Source organism: Fundulus heteroclitus, chromosome 23, assembly GCF_011125445.2.
Source record: "Fundulus heteroclitus isolate FHET01 chromosome 23, MU-UCD_Fhet_4.1, whole genome shotgun sequence".
Taxonomy (NCBI): Eukaryota; Metazoa; Chordata; class Actinopteri; order Cyprinodontiformes; family Fundulidae; genus Fundulus; species Fundulus heteroclitus.
Window position 1 is genome coordinate 36,547,196 of NC_046383.1, and position 19,908 is coordinate 36,567,103.

General features: G+C 37.8%; 2 long non-coding RNA genes across 2 annotated transcripts; both read left to right on the forward strand.

Annotated features, from left to right (window-relative positions):
* Positions 1 to 2,286: 2,286 nt before the first annotated feature.
* Positions 2,287 to 4,790, forward strand: LOC118557280. Its single transcript, XR_004927761.1, has 3 exons — positions 2,287 to 2,707; positions 3,823 to 3,866; positions 4,763 to 4,790. It is a non-coding gene; the product is annotated as an uncharacterized LOC118557280 (long non-coding RNA).
* A 2,923-nt stretch (positions 4,791 to 7,713) lies between these two features.
* LOC118557418 lies at positions 7,714 to 11,039 on the forward strand. Its single transcript, XR_004927860.1, has 3 exons — positions 7,714 to 8,191; positions 9,648 to 9,710; positions 10,690 to 11,039. It is a non-coding gene; the product is annotated as an uncharacterized LOC118557418 (long non-coding RNA).
* Positions 11,040 to 19,908: the final 8,869 nt, after the last annotated feature.

A 19,908-nucleotide genomic window follows, 5' to 3' on the forward strand; every position in this document is an offset into this window, starting at 1 on the left:
CAACCGCTGTCTGTGATTTTTGTGCCTCTGGTGCTTGCGTCTAAGAATGGCAACCGTTGAAATATGAAAAAGAGATGCACAAACACACTGCTTCTAAGAAGCAGTGTGTTTTTGTGCCACTGTTCAGCATAGGAGCAACGAAGGGTAACAAACTTGGTACCAAACAAAAGAGTAAATTGAGACGATCGAAACAAGCCCACTCGAGCCCATATAGCTCGTTCTTTTGTCAGCAAGCAGCTGGTTTTTCACCTTAATGAGGCCATAATTGGAGCCGCCTAGAAAGCAGTGGTTTTGTCCCACTGTTTAGCAAAGGAGCATCGTAGCCTCACAAACTTGGTACCGAAACGAAAGAGTAAATTGGAGACGATCGAAACAAGCCCTCTTGAGCCCATGTAGCTCTTTCCTTGTCTCCCAACAGCTGTTTTTTTCACCTTGCTGAGGAGGCCTCAATGGGGCCTCCTAGAAAGCAGTGTTTTGTGCCACTGTTTAGCAAAGGAGCATCATAAGCCTCAAAAAACTTGGTACCAAACGAAAGAGTAAATGGAGACGATCAAAACAAGCCCACTCAAGCCCATCTAGCTCTTTCTTTGTCCTGCCAGCAGCTGGTTTTTGACCTTAATGAGGCCTTAATCAGGGCCTCCTAAAAAAGAAGTGTGGTTTTTTGCCACCGGTTGGCATGGCAGCGGCGCAGCCTCACAAACTTGGTACCAAACGAAACAGTAAATCGAGACGATCGAAACAAGCCCACTTGAGCCCATGTAGCTCTTTCCTTTGTCTCCCAGCCGCTGGTTTTTTTCACCTTAATGAGGCCTTATTGGAGCTGCCTAGAAAGCAGTGTCTTGTGCCACTGTTTAGCAAAGGAGCATTGTAGCCTCACAAACTTGGTACCAAACGAAAGAGTAAATGGAGACGATCAAAACAAGCCCACTTGAGCCCATCTAGCTCTTTCTTTTGTCTGCCAGCAGCTGGTTTTTGACCTTAATGAGGCCTTAATCAGGGCCTCCTAAAAAGAAGTGTGTTTTTTGCCACCAGTTGGCATGGCAGCGGCACAGGCTCAAAAAATTGGTACCAAACCAAAGTTTAATTTAATTTACTTTAGAACGGGTAGCCCCCTCCTATGTCCTGCAGTATCAGTTTTTTGACCTTACTGTGGAAAAAATTAGCCGTGCAGAAGGAGGGATGATGTACAGGCCTGTTTTCCATTGGTTAATGGCGTATTTGCCCACCCAGCATAGTGCCAACATGTCTGAAACTGCACTACACACGACCACAACTACGGACCGTAGTTTGTGGTCGTGTAGTGCAGTTGTGGTTGTGATTATGTAGTTGTGGTTGTGATTATGTTTTAGTATTTGATCCATCAAAACATTTTTATACCCCCCCTCACACTTATAAGTCTCTGGGAGCCGCCACTGGCTGTAGCCCCACCGTCCAGTCTCTATAATGGCTGCCATCTCACACACATCCTGAGATTTGAAGTCCCCACCACACCCATGCCCATCCCCCCTCAGCGCTCCCTCCAGGGTTTGCCAAAATGATCAAACCCAGCAGATTTAACTGGTGTGAAACCCACAAAATCTCCATTACAAAAAATAACTTTCACTCCAGACGCATTACTATGGGAGATTACCATTTTTTTTCCTTTTATTTCAGTTTTATTAAGTAATTGATATGCGTAAAGTTGTGAAGGCAGAGTTAAGGTGTTATTAGTTGTGTACACAGGGCTGAGCCGTCAGCCTCAGCAAGCTGCTTTTTGCACCCAACCGGGAACTCCAGTGTGAGCCGGAGACAAAATCAAGCGCTCCTTTATGACTGCTACACACCTGCAACTACGGAGGGAAATTAGACCTTCATGCTACCACTTGAGGAAGGAGAAACCAACATAGTTGTACAGAAAATGGTAAGAATCCTCTTATTTTAAAACGGACTCCAAGTTGTTATCTACATGCCTTTATCTACATAGCACACAGTTAGATATTCTTTTAAGTGCTGTTTACACTTATTGATCTGTAAAAGCTCTGTTTCAATCGAGTTTCACTAGGATAGCTTGCTGAAATTAGCCGAGCTATAGCTAATGAGAAGCATGCACATTTTATTTCCCACCTATTGAGGTCCAGCAAAAAAATAGAGATGAAAGCAACAATTAATGAAAATAAGCTAAAAATAAAGCTAGTTAAAAATTATTTGTTAAATATGACTGCTCACTAAAAGGATTCAAATGCAAAATAATAAAAAAAGTTTGAAAGCTGCAAATCTAATAGAACAGAGATCATGAATTACACAAGTTATTTCAGTAAGCCTGCTTGTGTTATTGAAAAGGGTTATAAATGTTTACATGTGTTCTAATGGGAGATGATAGACATGGTCAGCTAAAATGGTTGCTTCTGCTGGGATAGGGCCTGAAGACCACATTACACCAGACTGTATATTCTTTGTAGAATGATAAAGGTTTGGGTTTCTTTGTCTTTTGGGGAGTCACTGTGAGTCATGAGGTGTGAATTAGGAACTAACTTTGACACTGCAACTTTGTGAGTGGGGGAGCCTGTTTGAAAAAAATGAATTTCAGGGCTTTGACTTCTAATCATTACATTTTTTCCCCCATAAAATGGCAACCAGAGTTTTGGAGCCAGTGCAAGGAGTGCTGGTGGAGTGCCTGTATTGTGGGAGGAGGTTGAGATGTCTACGCCTAGCTGTCCCAGTACACAAGGTAAATTATCACAGGGAAAGACACATTAGCCCACAATATGTTTCTCACTTGTGAGTTGATTTCCATAAATATTTATATTAAATTAATATAATTTGGGAAAGACCTACATGTGAGAGAGGGGATGTTTAAGAAGAAGTTAATGAAAATATTAGAAATTATTCTTATTCCACATGCTTTTAGTTGCCTGGATGAAGGTACTATTTATATCTGTTTTTGTTTGAGTAGTCAGTCAAGTTATTCTTGTCAAACCAAAACAAAAAGCATATATGTCCTTCAGCAATTTAATTTCAAATTCAAATTGTTCATGAATATCATAAGAAATAAAGATAAGTGATGTCATCTCTGATGGAGGAACAATGTTTTGGTAGGATCCAGTACAACTGCTTTACTCTTTGCATGCATCCATTGTTTTTTTCATGGCTTATTCAATTATGTATAGTCTAGTTGTTTATGAAGGACTGAAGCTTACATGATTAAAAATAATAATTTATTTTTTTCTTACTCAAAATTTTTTAAATTCCTGGTGTCCTGTTCTTACTTTATGCAAATGAGGAGGGCAGCCTTCTTAGTCCAGCTGCTCTACTATTAGTCAATAAACAGGAGGGAGAACATAAGCAGATCAATTGTTCATGTCTGTGCTTTTGGCTTTAATTTAGCAACCTAAGTATAGTAGTAGGACTTCACTTTCTCTCAAATAAGATGTTCTCCAGAAATGATCAAAAGCAAGGGATGAAAAGTTGATCTGCAAATGAATCCTGCTCCCTCCAGTTTATTGACCAATAGTAGAGCAGCTGGACCAAGAAGGCTGCTGGCCTCATCGGCATAATGAGGCAGAAATGCATAGGGCTAAGTGAAAAGAGAAGATGGGGAAATGTAAAAACAATATAATGCTTGTATAAGGAAAAGGCAAAACAAAATCTACACATTTGATGAAAAGCAAACACACACACACACACACATATATATATATATATATATATATATATATATATATATATATATATAGTTTGAGAAGACCAAATCTAGGAGATGCACAGCCTCTAAATGGCTTCAAGGTGGTATTGATGTTTCATTAAGTGGTTCATGAATTAAGTCTTTATCATTTTTTATTTTAGCCACTGATGAGGCAAATGGGCTTGATCCTGAACAGATGCAAAAGGTAAGTGTGCCTATTAAGAAATTCCAATGATGTGACTGCATTTCAATTTAGTTCTTGCTGGCTTGTACTCTTCATACTGTACAGTTGATTTAAATGTTGTTCTGAATTTAAGTTTGGAAAAGTTGCTTCCTAGTTCACTTAACCACTGATTATGACCAAAGGATTAATTAGTATTTTCAATAAGATTTTACAATTCCTACAGTGGTGAAATCTATTTTCACTGTAGAGAAGTTGCCTATATTGTTATGCAGAGAAATGCTTGAAAAATATGAACTGGAGTAAAATGTGATTTGTCTAAATTCCCTGAAATGTGATTTAAGCTTTTAGTATTGAGTTTGGGCGGAAGCCTTATCTTGAAAACAGGTCTTCATCCAAGTTGGCCTTTCCAAGTTGGCCTTTCAGGTCCAATGCAGATGGTATGTCTAGATCATAGATGATGGAAATCAGTCCTGTTTAGACCTCTATCATTTAAAAAATTGATTTTTTTTATGTCCCTACTGCTTCACTTTTTATTTAATTGATCACAAGCAGTTTGAGACACATGAGATAGCTATCTGTGATTAAGCTGTTGAGTAGATAAATGCCTAAAGCAGGGATCAGCAGTTCCAGTCTCTAAAGGCTGGTGTCCTGCATGTTTTTTGATGTTTTTCTACTCCACCACAATTGACCAAAATGGATCATTAACAAATGTGTGATAACAAGCTATTGGAGAACCATTTGTTTCGGATCAGGTGTGCTGCTGTAGGACTAGACTCACTGATACTTGCCTTAGTTTCACCTGGGTGCATCATTTTCATTGTGATCAGGGTTTAGTTCCTCCAAGGTCTTTTGCTGTTTCCAGTCTTTTTCACTTCATAATGTGGACATTTAAAAATGCTTGGTTTGGTGTTTTATAGGACCAAAAGCCTCACTCTCGTCGTCTTGTGATACTCAGAGCACATCGTGTTAGATGTGAGGCTCGTTATGAGGCGGCCTGTGTAAAGACAGCAATTGAAGAAAACGAGTGGACGTCTTCTCTGCATCAAAAAGGTTTAATGGTTAGTTTTGCTTCACTTTTTTGTGATATACATCCCAGAGATAACTGTTATGGGTTTGTCTTCAGTAAATGTACCAGTGTATGTGAGGCTGTTTTGATTTAAGATTTGTAAAATATTTTTCAAAAGGAGTTTCAAATATCTTGTACCCGCTATAATTATGAAATCAACTCAAATTTAGACCCCTTCCTGTCAGCCTACTGTGTTGAAAAAGCAAGCCACTAGGGCCATGCAAAATAGAAAAGATAAATAAATACAATTTAGAAAACCATAGCTAATGCTGGATCAGAGAGTCTTTTAACCTAAACTTAGTGATTTGAATTAGTTGGTGATGGATATCAAAATCCAAAGCTAATTGGTGGTGGTCATTTTTTTTGTTTTTGTTTTGTGTTTTGTTTTTTTACAGGCACATCTGATCATAGCAAACTTAGCTTTTGGAATATTTGTGATACATTAGGGTGGTTCGCTACATGGTTTGTATTAAATATATAAGCAAGGTATTTGCTTTATTTCCCCACCCTATGTTAAGTTGACAAAATGTGTTGGCCAAGTGATCAAGTGACCATCAAATCCAGAAACTCCAATTTAATCTCAAGGACCCTTTGCATTTTTGTTGCTGTTGAGAACTGACATCTTAGGAATTTCCAAATACTTTGATACAGTTAAAGTTAACTTTGTAGCTCTGTTGTTAGTTATTACATTTCATGTAGGGGTGGGCTAATTAACTGTTGAGCTTCTCAATTTTTAGCAATCACAACAGTCATCCAGCGAGAGTGACGATTCCATCATCCTTGGTCCAACGCCAGCTGCAGTAATCCAGGACATGAGCGTGCCAGAGCTCACAAGAACCAACAGTGTGATTGTAAGTTTATCTACAAGCGTCATTGACACTAAAAAGGAGGGTGACTCAACTGAGAGGGATGCTGCAACTTCATCTTCTAGATCATTAGGTATGGATGAAATGTCAAACAATAGCTGTATTCCATGACAGTTTTGAACAAAAGAAAATACCTGAAAGTTTGAATTAGTCAATGCTGCAGAGGGTCGGTATTTCCATTTATCGCTGTTTTTCGAGTGCAAGTGTAATTGTTGTAACTCTCTGCATCTCATCCTGTGAGACTTCTCTTCAAAACAATGTAAAAGAAAATCTCAACATTGAAGAAAATAGACTAAAACATAAGTAGTCTGAGAAATTATTGTGATTAATGCTACAGCTGTTAAAGGAGAAGTCTGGTCAAAATCAGTATTCAAACTGCTGAAAGTACTTTAAATATAAAATTATTACATACTGTTCAATAAATTATAAGCTTTTTTAGTTAAGAGTAATTTTCATTTGAAGGTCCTTTTATGGGGGCCGCCATCTTGGTGAAGAACAGTACTGCCACCTCCCAGTTTGTGACGTCAGGTCGCGGGATCAGCTGTTCAGCAAGTCCCAATGCCCTATCTACCCCCTTGTAAATAAATACCCGTTTTCATGCCGAAATATTTTTTAACCCCTTAAACAAAGATAGACATGATAATAAGCATTTATATTTAAATGAATACTAATTTTACATTTTAGAGACATAAAAACACAACAAATAAGCATTAGAGTACGGTTTATGGGTTGGGTTCTGCAATGTTATAAGATGAGTATAAAACTCATCTTTAGAACCAATCTCTGCTCAAAATGGGGATCTGCACCGCATAATCTACTTTCAGCAGTTATCATCAGTTATTGCAACCGTAACTGCAGAAAACAGATCGGCTCATTCCGAGTTTACTCTGTCCTCCTGTCAGGATGAGCTACAGTGCGTTATGAGGAGGAGGGATATTTCATCGTCACTTAGTTTAGACCCCAAACAAGCCACTTCACTTTCAGAAACAAGCCCATAAAAACCTGCATCCCGTCACTCATTAAATTTACAAGCGACTTTAGAAAAAATAACACCAAAGTCATAGAAATTAAGTGGGATTCGCCACAGTGAGCACTCTTCCTAAGTGTGTTGTATCCCTCCGCTGCTATGGTCGGGTAAACAACTGTTACCAGAAATTCTATCTTATAAAAAAGAAAAACGTACCTAAAAGTCTCACTCTCATGTAATCTTGAAAACATTCTTCTTCCAAATGTTGGCTACAGACGACGTGTTTTCTCTCTCGCCAGAAGTACGATGGCAAATCCTCCCTCTTCAAGTAGGTATTCCAACAAAACAGCCCATGGTGGATCATGAATAGGAAAGGTGAAAAAAACGAATGTTTTTTCACCTTTTACCTGATGTATTGGAACATCCAACGGCCATGCACGTGAGCATTGTTGCTTCAACAGTAGCTCTCGCAAATTTCAATGGTGAAGTCCTCTGGAAATCCGAAATAATTGTTTCTGAACGCAGCTGTGTACAACAGCTCCTGTTGAGTTTGCTTGTAAAGCACGGAGATCTACCGTTGGCTCTCCGCGATTCTACGTCACAGGATATGATGTCAGGCGGCCATCATTGCCCATATTTGGGCAATAATGACCGCCCCCGTACACAGTGATCCAGATACAATTTATGCTTTTTATTTTCTTATTGATTAACGCTAAATTAATTAAATAACCACGAGCAAATTAGTTTTAGTTTTAGTTAATGATCCCCTGATTTTTCCTTGTTGACCGGACTTCCCCTTTTAAGATGATACAGCAGATGATCATTCAAAAAATTATTCAGATATAAAGCCCTTATGTAATGTATAATGATTAGTTAGTGTATTTATGCGTATTTATGAGGCCAAAAACAATTGGAAATTCGATTATGATGACTTGAATTGACTGATGTCACATCCAGCACTCCCCGAGATGTGGATATATGAAAAACACTTTAAGTGAATAAGGATATAATAAAATCCCCTGAAAATCCTCCTATTCCGGAGGGTTGTAATTACTTAATTAGTGCAGTTTCCATTAAAGGATTTTGAATTTTTACATTTGGTTTTTACTCAAATATAGGGATCTTGGAAACTTAATGATTGAAAGACTTCATCCATAAAAGAAAGAATGTTTTAAAAACTTTTGCTAACAGGGCCAAACTAAATATTGATGGTGAAAATTAGATGATTACAATGTCAGCAGCTTCTGATTAAGTGCTATTAAGAAATTTGCAAGAAGGTCAACTGTTAAATTAGTCATTCAAAATGCTTGTCTTAAAGCAAACATACTGACTGCTTACTGTTGAATGCTCATTTACCTAATAGACCTGCTTTATTTAGGTCAGTTTGGGGTGAGAAGGAGATGCACAACTAAAGTTGAAAAGAACAAAGATCTGCCTTCAGCCAAAGGTAAGAAACTTTCTGAGTAGAAATAAAATTACATTGTAAATTTCTAATAAATATTGGACCTTTAGAGGACACACTGTCCGTTATTATTACTCTTCTTCAGGCATGCTCTTTTTGTCTTCTATAATTTATATATAATCTATATAGGTTTTCAGTTTACTCTGTACCTGCGGTCTCATTTAAAAAGGAGTAAAAGTGTGTGTACGCCCATATGACAAAAATGACAGGCGCACACAAACACATAGTTTCACTTTATAGATCCCAGCTGCACTTCAAAGTTTGTACAAAAGGTTCCTCCTCATGTTCAGGTGTATTTAAATGAGCTAGCTGATTAATGTTATTTCATGGCAACCACTAAGAAAAGAGCGGGGGGAAATCTATTTTACTGAGGCAGACATAGGTGTTTTGGTGAGGTGGAGAGTTGACAACACATCCTATTTGGCAATGGTGTGACAAACAAAAACAAATTTAGACCTACTGCGTGGCAATATGTTGCCACTACACTTAATGCAGTGAACAGCATAGAGAGGACCATGGCAGAAAGAAAAAAAGTTGTCGGATTTAAAGGTGGAAGTAAAGAAATAAACAACAAAAATTAGCATGCTACACCTTGATGTTTTTGCACATTCATGATATAAAAGCGTACTCCCGGCCCTCCGAGTTGTTAACAACTGTAACTGAATGGGGAGAGTGTGGTTCAGTCATGTCGGTCTCTCCAATACTTGACCCAGTTCAGCATATAGAGAAAAGAAGAATGCACTAGGGCAGTCTAAATGGGCTTATAAACCAGTCATCATGGATCAGAAAATCTTTGTGATCCCTGAACACATGTTGCCTCATAATTCTTTCCATCTTTATAGTGTTCCAGCAGTGCCAATGCAAAATAGCCCAGCTTTACGTACAAAATATTTTATGGTTTTATTTATTTTTTTATATTCTGTCCTAATATCTGTTAATTTGTGGAACATAACACCCTGGTGATCCACGGAGATAGGTAAAAGGTGATTAAAAAATGTTATTGTGCAGACTTTGCTTTAAGATTTGAGTGGGCTTATTGTTCTTTTTTTGTTGTTTATGTGACAGGTCCTCATGTATAGTTATGGCTTACCAGCATATATCACACCACAGTTTAACATGCATAGAGTCGATCTATGATTAAAGTCTGGAGATATATTTAACACATGAGAGGAATTATCCAGCAGCTTGGCTGCAACTCACCATTTTAACATCTGCATTAGAAATTCCCCATGTCCAAATTTTGCATATGCATGGGTCAGAGTTGGCGTGAGGAATCGCACATTTTCACATCAAGTTTCTGTTTTATGAATAAGAAACTTTTCATAGAAAGTGGCGTATGCAAGTCTTAGCCTCTGTTTTGTGCATATGCAAGCTTTATAAATGAGACCCGTAATGATTTTCTCAAAGTTGCATGTATACTGAGTTTTGTTTCATTTAATAGAAAGATCAGATGACGAGGTACCAGTGGCCATTGAAGTCTCTGGAAACTCTAACACAACTAAAGGTAATTTCTCTTCAAAGTTTGATTATAAGTGGGTAGAATCTTTTAAAATGTTTCCAGAAAGACAATCCTCAAAATTAAAAAATACTTGACTTCTAATTGTTATATCCATCCATCGATGTTCTGACCCACTTAATTCCTCATGGGGTCACAGGGGTTGCTGGTGCCTATCTCCAGCGTTCACTGGGCGAGAGGCGGGGTACACCCTGAACAGGTCGCCAGTCTGTTGCAGGGTGTACCCCTAATTGTCATAATAAAAAAATTGTTATAATAAGAAAATAACACCCATCGGGTCCAATGTCCTAATAGCTTTTCTCCCTGTAAGCCAGGCTTGAAAACACTTTACTTATTTTTACTAACATTTGCTGTCACTATTCATTAAATACTTCACATTAACAGATGTAAACCTATTTCCAATATTACCCCCAGTTGTAATTGAACTAAACAATTGGGAAATCAATGAACAGTTCACAACACTTTTTGGTGTTAATCTGAGTTTTCCCTCATTTATCAGCCTGATGAGGATGTCTCTACACAAGATAGCTTATTTTTTCTTCTGACTGTATACCCTCAAGCAATAGTTTGGTTTTATTTCTTCTCCCCCACCATCACCTATCCACCATCAATTCACCCGAAACCTTCTTATTGTTTAAATCCTTTGGAAATGTCATATATATATTGAGCAATTTTGTTGTTTTTTGAACATCCCTTTGACCCCATCATTTTTTCTTATTATATACTTTGCACAATGACTTTTCTATTGTATTTACTAATGCTTTTAGAATAGCTGACAATACTTGTCTTCATTCATGAATAGTTGTCAGCATCACTAGTAATACCCCCTCCATCAAAAAATAATTTTACTGCAGTGTACTACTGTGATGAAGAAATGTTTCCGTGATAACTTTATAATTTGCCCTGCCACAAAGATGGAAATATTTTTGGATTGCAGAAAACTTAAGTGCTTCTAATAATTTTTCAGAGCGATCACAAACAAAGAGACAGAAGTGGAGCCAAGAAGAAGTCCAGGCAGTGGAGAAAACGCTCATGGACTGTATCAACTTTGGAACTGTTCCTCGGAAAGCCGAGTGTATGAAGTGCATTGAAGCCTCACCAGTGGCCCTCAAAAACAGGACATGGCAAGCAGTTAAATTCTATGTGAAAAACCGCATAGACGCATTAAAACGAAAAACTTTCAAAAGAAGGTAAGCGTTGACCTTTTATTACTACCCTTTTATTAAACGGGCCATTTGTTAGTGCCACATCCAAGCTGCTTCTGTTTGGAGTTTTGAATTTTTAGGACAGTTGCAGTCAAGGCCAAGTCAACTAAAACTGCATGTTCATATATACGTATTGATGAATACGTATTGTTTTAGTTTTTCATTTATTTGTACATATTGGCTTGTATGTATTCTTTGCCATAAGATAGAAATTTTGAAATCTATTCAATAAAATGGCTTACATACAACCAGAAAGAGGAGTCCAGTATTAATGGTTAGCAATAACAAGGTTACCAGGTACTTAATTAAATTAGAATTTATAAATATTTTATTAACCCAAAAGAAAAATTAAGGTTGTGGCTCCTATTCTGCAGGTTTCTTCAAAGAACTATTGTAGATTCTGATGCCTGTAGACAGGAAGGATCTTCTGTAGCGATCTGTATTACAGGAAATCTAATGAAACCTGATACTCTGGTGTTGTATAACAGTCTGATGAAGAGGATGTTTGGATCCAGGATTTTTTATTTTTATGCAAAACCATTCTTTGCACAATTATTTCCAGAGGTTCTAGAGGAGCACCTGCCTTCTTAACCAGCTTGCTGAACTTCTTTAGGTTGATTGCTCTAATGCTGCCACACCAAAAGATGTAGAAAAGATCACAAAAACATATTTTTTTATAAAAAAATTCTAATATAATGTGGTTTATTGATTTAAAAGAACACTGATTGCTCATATTTGATATCTTCGTATGTATCTTGGTTTTCCCTAAAACTAAACCCAACAGTGCCACCTGGTGGTTGTCAGAAATGGCCAAGTCCCCATGTTGATCCAAAAACCTGACAGATTTGAAATTTTCTAATTTTGATAAATTTTTACATTAAAGTTGATATTTCATGTTCCAAGGTCCCTAAAAAAATTACAAACCTAAAACCAAGTCTTTAGGTTGTTTAGAAAGATGGGTCCCCACGTGTAAGCCCCTATTCTGTGCTTAAAAAAGGTCCTCATGTTGGAGGAAAAACGTGTATGTGTGTGTGTGTGTGTGTGTGTGTGTGTGTGTGTGTGTGTGTGTGTGTGTGTGTGTGTGTATGCTTCATCATTTCCAACTTCTAGTTGGTTATGACAGATGGGCTTTCGCACTCAGCTTGGTTTTTATTCTCTAGCTTGTAACACCAGTGAGACTTGCTTTGATATTTATTTTTTTATTGTGTTCAACCTTGTATGTATGTTTTGTTTCAACAGTGGCTGTTTTTAAATTGCTTTCTAATTAAAGTTGGTATGGTTCTGCTGGTTTCTTTCTATGAAGCAGAAGTTTTCCTTTCCACTTTCGCTACTTGTATCCTATGTATGAGTGATTGCTCCAAAGTAACCTGAACTAAATTACAGTGTTTCACTGTAGGCAAATCTCTATTTAAGTTTATTTTTCCCTTCTCAGCATAGCATAGAAACTTTAAGAAAACATCTTCATAACAGCTAATAATAAGCCTTAGCTGTAGAGGCTGGGCTTTAGATTTTCATTCAGAAAGACACCCACTTTGTTCCTCCCAGGCAGAATTAGACTGCCTGCTCCCGTCTTATTTGACCCCATCACTGTAAAAAAAAAAAAAAAAAAAAACAGTGAGGCAAGCACAAAAGGTCTCAATGACATTGACCAACCATTACATATCATACAGCCAGTACAACACTTTTGACACGTACTTAGGTCCCTAAAGGGGCGAGTGCTTCGGTTTACTGGGACCTTTGTACTCCTGTCCCACCAGATAACATCCCTGCCAGGTCCAACTTCTAGCTTCTGTGCAGCTGCTGCAAGCATTGTGTGGTGTTTTCCATATCTCATTTCTGCATTCACGTAACTGTATATTATGTTGTGAACCTTGACCATCTCTTGTGTCCTCTGTGGCGTGTGATATTGCTGCTACACATCAGGCTGGTGGAGACTAGAGTGACATGGTCTTCCTTCTGGCCAAGATGTAGAAGTCAAGCAAACCAGACAGCTTCCCCCGTAGACTCCATTCATGTCACATTTATATGTAAATCGTTTTTTCAGATCAACTTCCTCTTAATGAGCTTATCAAATGAACAAAAATTAAGACTAAATTAGGTCTTTAGTTGTATGCTCTGAATTGAACAAAAAACCCTGAGTTTTCACATGCATCCTCCTTGTTGTAGTGGACCAAATCTGTGACTTTAATTAGGGAGACCCAGGTTCAAATCCCAATTGTACCAGAAATGGCATCTGATTTAAAAACTGTCCAGTCTTTCTGCAAGTTGTAATGACAGTGGAAAGGAATATCTTTCTTACAAGAGCATCACGCAATTAACAGGGTTGACTGTATTACCTAATTTAGCTATCAAATACACATTGAAAACTGTTAAACTACAGCTCATGATATACATAGAAGGGTTTTAGCTAAGTAAAGTTGCAATGGCATGTGGCTCAGTCAAGTGTCATATCTAAATCCAAAGGTTGGGAATCAGTAACAAGACCTGAAAATTGTTGTTCAGGCATACTCTCAATCCAATCTGACTGAAATTTAGTCAGATTGGACACTGAGCCCAGGCAAAAGTTCCAGAGTTGACAAAGTGGGATAAGTTCTGTGCAAAAATCTAAGGGTGCGTTTGTTTTTATCATTCAAGCTCACACATCAACTCTTGTTCTTTCCATGCCCCTGATATGATGTTCAACATCTCAGTAGAAGGTAAGCTGCTGTTGCATGTCTATGAATTGCTTTGAGTCTAACCTCCAGCTTAAAGACAAATGTGCTAATGTTAGTTCTTCAAGGTGCTTTCACTGTGGACAACACAGCTCCCTGAACTCAAACCCATCTACCACATGCGGTGGCAGTTCTGTCCTGCAACCTCAACAGAAGGAGATATACATGACATTTTCTTTAAAATCAGTCACTATGTGGACTTCCGGTTTAACTCATGCCAAAAATGCCAAAATGTCAAGATAAAGGCTCTTCGACAACGAAGGCTAAAGCTGAAGCTGCACAAGCTAGCACTAGCGCTAGCATGGAATCTGCCGACATACTAGAAGCAATAAAAGAGTTAAAAGAAGACCTAAAGGTGGACAACGAGTGAAATTACACAACTTGGAGAAGAAATAAAAGGCAAACTCGACAACCTGAAAACGGAGGTACAGAACTTGTTCCGAACTCGCTCGTTCGAGCGAGTTGGAGAACCGAGTGGAGCAGGTAGAGCAGTGGCCGGCGGAGGTGACCGAGGTGCCCTGTAACAGCTTAGAGCAAAAAACAGAACTACAGCGCAAAGTTATGGACCTAGAAGCCAGAGCCAGAAGAAATTATATGCACATCTTTGGATTAACGGAGGGAGAAGAAGGAAACTCGCTCCCTCAGTTAATTGAAAAATCTCTCCGGAGAGAGCTACCTTTACCTCCAGACCTCGACCTGAAAATACAACGAGCCCATAGATCACTGGCTCCCAAACCCCGACCCGAGGTGCCGTCGAGAGCCAACATAATAAATTTCCAAGAATACACCACTAAAGAGATGGTGCTGAGGGAAGCATGGAAAAAAGGAAAGATTCAGCAGAGTAACAAGACTCTACTTTGACCATGACTACCCGACAGAGATAGTAAAAACGAGAAAAGAGTATGCTGGGATAAAGAAAGCACTCAAAGAAAAGAATATCCGCAAATTGTTTACCTCTTTTTTATCCAAGACTTGAACACCTTTTAACTGACTTGATAGATGATGACCAATCAGGTTTCATTATGGGAAGACAAACACAAGATAATATTAGGCGAACTCTTCATATTATTGACCAAATAAACAGACAACAAATATCAGCAGCTTTGATTAGTCTGGATGCAGAAAAAGCATTTGATAGGGTCACGTGGTCATTTCTGTATAAAGTATTAGAGAGAATGGTTTTAACCAACAAATCATAAGATTTCAATCACTATATAAAGAGCCCACATCAAGGATTAAAATTAACGGTCATGTTGGGGGAAGCTTTAATCTGTTTAGACGCACACGGCAGGGCTGCTGTCTCAGCCCCTCACTGTTTGCCATTTACATAGAACCCCTAGCACAATTCATAAGGCAAAGCAAACAACTGAAAGGAGTGAACATTGCAGGAGAAGACCATACAATCGGGCTATTCGCAGATGACGTAATTATATATCTACATAATCCTAATGTAACACTTCCAACACTGTTTTAAGCCTGGAGGAATTTGGGAAGATGTCAGGTTATAAAATTAATATCTCTAAAATACAGCTATTACCAATAAACTACATTCCGAGTAAGGAAATTAGACAAAGGTACACACTTAAATTGGAAAATGAATCAATTAAATACTTGGGAGTTACACTTATGCAAGACCTAAGCAAAAATCAGGAAACTAATTATTCCAAAATTAACAATATCATACAAAGAGACCTCCTCAAATGGTCAAAATTAGTATTTTAGCTCAAGAATAGAAATAATTAAGATGAATATACTGCCTAGGCTGCTATATCTCTTTCTATCATTACCATTTAACATCCCAGAAGCCCAATTTAAAACGTGGAACAAACTAGTATCTAGATTTATTTGGGCAGGTAAAAGACCTAGGGTGAAATTTAAGACTCTTCAACTGGATAAAAGAAATGGTGGCTTAGCCCTCCCTAGCTTTAAAGAATATTATTATGCTGCACAACTAAGGTACGTAATCAGCTGGTGTTCTCCTGAGTATGAAGCCAAATGGAAACAAATAGAATCAAACATATCCCAAATACAACCACAAGCCAGGCTTGGTGAAAAAGAAAGAATAAGTAAAATTGCAGAAAACACCATTTTAGAAGAAACGCTCAAAATATGGTATGAGGTCCTAAAAAAATACAAATCAGAAGGGGATAGTATAATATTGGCATGGCCCTCCCAGTCAGCGAGATTCAAACCAAAGGACACAGAGAGCACATTTATAGAATAGAGGAGAAAGGGGATAACAGCTATCTGCATACTTATGGAGGGAAAAACATTTAAATCCTTCGGCAAAATCAGCAGAGAATTTGAACTGAATAACAGAGATCTTTTCAGATACCTACAGCTAAGACACTTTTACACTAATGAGGTTGAGAAAGAATTATCACCGGAAGGAAATTAATTGATTAAATTATTTTCGGATGTATACATGAAAACCCCAACAAAAATTGTCTCTAAGCTGTATAAAAGTCTACAAAGTCGAAACGGAAACAACTCACTATATATAAAGTCCATATGGGAAGCTGAATTAAAAGTGAAACTGTCAAAGAGTGACTGACTTTCAATGTGCAAAACAGAACAGTTCTGCACAAGCTCCAGAGGCTGGAGGTAATTTGGCTGGAAAATTTTTATACGCTACTTTATAACACCTCAATTACAAAACAAATTATTCCACACTCAGCAACAATGTTGGAGGCAATGTGGACAGATGAATGCCAGTCTCATATATTTTGGCAATGTACAAAAATACAAACCTACTGGGATCAAGTTGCTCAGGCTATAGAAGAAATAATACGCTACAAGATACCCAAGGACCCACAAATTGTTTATTTGGGCTGGCTGGAGAGTGAAGAGATACACAGGAAAGACATCTATCTCCTCAAAATCCTGATGGTGGCAGCTAAAAAGCCGATTACCAGAAAATGGTTTAAAAGTGACACCTGACGCAATAGATATCAATAGTAGAGGAAATCTTCACAATGGAGAAAATCACCTTCCTTCTAAGGATCAAGTCCAAACATATGAAAGAACACTGGAGAAAATGGTTTGATTACACAAACCAGAAAGGACTTGCCCATAAAGAGACTGGAACGCCAGGCAAAACTATATAAGAAGACCTGCGTGACCCACACACCTCCCTAAACAGTGACTTTGTTACACCTTTGTTGTATGCTTGTTGTTCTCCCCTTTGTTTCCCTTGTTTTTTTCCCCCTGTATGTTCTATACAAACTAGAAAAATACTAAATAAAAAGTAAAAAATTTAAAAAATTAGTCACTACGTATCCTAAGGTGACTAAGGAAATTATGAGCTTTAAATGAAAAAAGACTGTACAAATTTAAAATAAGTAAATCATCAAAAGTTGTAAACCTAAATATCGTACTTTAATTTATTGTTTAGTCAACGAGTCTATGGTGTTCCTTAAACTGCTTATTTTACCATTGCAAGTTTCAAAAGATACAAGTGACATACCTCTTGCACAACTGACTGTGATTTCATTTTTCTCATTATTGAAACCCGAGACTTGGTGCCCTCTATGCTTTAAAGGAAAAATGACTCCTCCAATCACTCTTCCATTAGTGAATGTCAAAAGAGATATTTTACTTAAACACAAAATTCATCTCCAGGGGGATTCTTCCCATTTGGCACTAAGCAGGATTGAGCCAAGAGACATTTTTTATTATTTTGTCTTGATCCATTTTGCAGTCAAATGTTCTGAGCTTCCCCTGGGTGATTTTCAATCAGTGTGTCTGTTAAAGCCTGGTATGGTTCCTCTGACCCTGACAGACTTTTAGAGCTCCTCTTCAGACAGCGATGAAGTAAGAAAGGCATTAACATCAAGGACAAGTTGCCCAGTGAATTTACAACACATACTGCACTTAGCTGAACATGCACCTGTGACATCTGTAAACTCCAACTTATTCTGCATGAAACATTTAAAAGGAATAAAGTTTTATACACAACACAACATGCTGAAGACACACACTGTCTACTGATCTGCATATTTCTACCTAAATATTTGTGCGTTTAGGTGTGCAAAGTAATGAAATGATATGACTTGTCGTGTGAAAGTGCCGTCAGCTGTCAAGATGACTAGAAAAACACTGCATAGTGTGTTTTCATGTAATGTTATCAAATCTATGCAGCATTATACTGAAGGTGTTCATCCTAAGCGTACAAATAATCAAGTGCATTTGTATACTATACAAGTATAAGTAATACTGATGTAGTTTGAATTACTCCGTGCAATAAGGAGAGACCAGGGGATTTGATTGTGTTTGTGAATGATAGATGATCAGTGGTGTAGTGGTCCCTGGAGAAGTGGGTATACTCTGAGACGTAGCTCAGAAAAATGCCGTTTTAGAAACAATGACATGTAACACTGCTCTATTTAGTTTACCCAAAAATCCATAAGTAGTGTTTACTCATTTTAGCCTAAAATATGTTGGCTAAAATATTTAGATCAAAATACTTTCTTGAGCTACGATGTGAGGTGTGAAAGTACTGTTGTCTCTTTTTTTAAAGTTTTTTTTAAATGTAAAATTTTCTTTGGTTTATATTGAAGGAATTCCTACACTACATCCACAATCAACATTCCATTAATCTACTGTAGGTTTTTCAATATAGACCTGTATGACAAGGCATATGGAAAGTCCTGAATTGAATGAGAAAGATAATCTATAGAAAGAGATAAAGTTAATGATGAGGAGAACATCAAAACTCAAATCACTTTGTCTTTGCGAATCATGAATTGTCAAATATACCAGTTGAAACACCCAAAGAACTGTTGATCCTGTTGATTTAGACACCCTGACAATGAATGTTTAGCCCCAATTTATGAACCTCGATTTAAAAATGGACGGTGATTTTAAACTTGACAGTCAAAAAAGGACCTCAGTTAAGCCATTTTTATCTTTTAAGGAACAAAGCAAAGGTAAAACCTATTCTTTCAAGGCAACAATATTGAAACACTACTCCAAGCCTTCATTTCATCATGGCTGGATTAGTGTAATTCTCTTTATCTCTGAATCGGTCAGTCCTCACTCAAATGTCTGCAGCTGGTTCAAATGCTGCTACTCACCTTTTAATGGAAAAACATAAAATAAAGCATATTTCCCCATCCTGGCCTCCTTTCACTGGTTGCCTGTTTATCTTAGAGTTCAGTTTAAAGAACCTCTGTATGTTTTTAAGGTTTTAAACAGCTTTGCCTACCTTACTTAAATGAGCTTCACCTTTACACCCCTGCTTGCTCATCTGCTGATCTACTGCTCACGGTCATTCACAGTTCTGAGCAGAAGCTTAGAGGGAACAGGGCCTTCTCTGTTGGGCCCTCTAAGTTATAGTACAACTTAGCTTTGTACATTTGACAGGCCCCTCCGCTTTCCAGTTTTAAAACCTGTTTTTACTCATTGGCCTTCAACGTTACTGAGATTTTTTCTTTCTCAACTTTTCTTGGTACTTGTATTTCTGCTGTGCCGGCTGGTTCTATTGTTTTTGATATTAAGTTTTTATTATTATTATTATTATTATTATTATTATTATTATTATTGTCATGGTTGAGTTTTGGTTTGTCTTTGTTTTTCTGTTATTTTCATTTTTTCATCTCATGTGGGTTAGGTTTGACTTTATTTATTGTTAGTTTTCAGTCATCAGTTATTTTCTGTCAATTTTCACTTCACCTCCTCAGCAGTCAGTCACACCTGATAATCATTTACCAGTTAATTAGCCAGACCCTTGTTTCACCTGCTCTATTTAAACCTCCCTCTGCCTTCAGTTATCCACCTCTCCATGCCAGTCCCTGTTTTGCCTTGGAAGATTTGTTTTTGCGCCTGTTGTTAAGGTTAGTCCTGCCAGTCACTCTAAAGACTGTTTGTTCCTGGAGAAGCTCAGCTCTGTGCCCCGGTGTCTCCAGTGATCTGCTAACTAGTAGCACTGAGCTTCCTGGCCACTTAGATTATTATGGACTCTCTCTCCGGGCCGTCAGCTCCTGCCATCACCTACATTCCTGACCTTCTGCAGTCCTGTACCTCTGGTCTTCATCATCCAGCATACTTCATTTAAATAAAACTCTTAAACTTTAGTCCTGTGTGCGCTTCCTGAGTTTGTCGGTAAACAAAACCCTGACTATTATTATTATTTAAATTGTTGAGTCTTTACCCAAGTCATTTTATTAGCTGTTGTTTTGTTTCACCTCGTGTTAAATGATGATGATGATTATGATCACAAGAAACTTTTGCATCACCTTCCAGAAGCTAGAAAGAAAAGAAACAAAATAA